The sequence below is a fragment of the Danaus plexippus genome (assembly GCF_018135715.1).
Source record: "Danaus plexippus chromosome 22 unlocalized genomic scaffold, MEX_DaPlex mxdp_33, whole genome shotgun sequence".
NCBI classification, from domain to species: Eukaryota; Metazoa; Arthropoda; class Insecta; order Lepidoptera; family Nymphalidae; genus Danaus; species Danaus plexippus.
The window spans coordinates 2105937-2106941 of record NW_026869856.1 but is presented as its reverse complement, the minus strand read 5'-3'; the positions used below and the strand labels follow the sequence as shown (position 1 = coordinate 2106941).

Here is a 1005-nt window from a genome sequence, read left to right as displayed (position 1 = left end):
TATTAATATTAATTCCTTAGTTGACATTCCTCAGGCAATTTCACCCTAAGATCACTTTTAATATTATCAAAGAATGCTGATATGCCATTGTACTCCCCCAATGTGGAGTGAAAGCTCCCCAAACTCCACAGATGTCCCTCACATTAGATCACAAGTGATGCTTAATACTGCATGTAATTTTGATTCCGAGGGGTTGTAAATTAAATCTGCCATAGATAATCCTATTCCGGTTTGTTTATGTAGGTACTTGTATATGTATGTACACCACAAGAATAATTAAAAGTGAATAACCTAATTCCTAAATACTTGCTAAAAAGAATAAAGATGAATTGTTCTTCTAAGATGGAAATAACGAAAGAGATTTAATAAGAAATAAAATATCGCTTTATCAGTTACTTAAAAATGTATATATCGGCGCAAGCAGCTTCAATGACGGATGCAACATGGAAATAACTGGCATCAATTATTATAACAACTTATTGGTCGTCGTTACTATTGTTAAAAGTAAAACGAAAACAAAGAGAATAGAACTATGTTTGAATTCTGGTTTAAATATGACGTCTGGACGCACGACAAGGAACTGCAGAGTTCAGCGAGTGCGGAGCATAAAGAACCTTCGAGAAATACAAGAACATTTAGAAGAATTGAAGTTTCATTTTAAAATATCTGGAACTTACTGAAACAAGTGACATTAGAGACGTCAGCGAGGCTGGCGTCCTGTCTTTAAAACAATGAATTTATAATAAAATCCGATATATATATTGATCTTCTCGTGAATTAATTCTGATAAGTTTAGCATCCGACAGGCGACTTTTAATATTTATTGTGTCGCCTGAGAACGTTAAAAAATATTAAATACTTAAGAATTGAATACCTATAGACTAAGCAAAATACTCATGAAGGAATATAATAGGAAATGAATATAATACAATAAAGAAGGAAACCAGAAGCGTTATGAGAGGTTCGTTGTAATAATTGTATCAATATTTCAAAGTGATTCACTAT

At 32.4% G+C, this 1005-nt stretch overlaps 1 long non-coding RNA gene across 1 annotated transcript; it reads left to right on the top strand.

The window, feature by feature from the left end:
* The first annotated feature begins 400 nt into the window (after positions 1-400).
* On the top strand, positions 401-644 carry LOC133320426 (uncharacterized). The gene is made up of 2 exons (XR_009753790.1): positions 401-504; positions 578-644. It is a non-coding gene; the product is annotated as an uncharacterized LOC133320426 (long non-coding RNA).
* The last annotated feature ends 361 nt before the right edge of the window (positions 645-1005 follow it).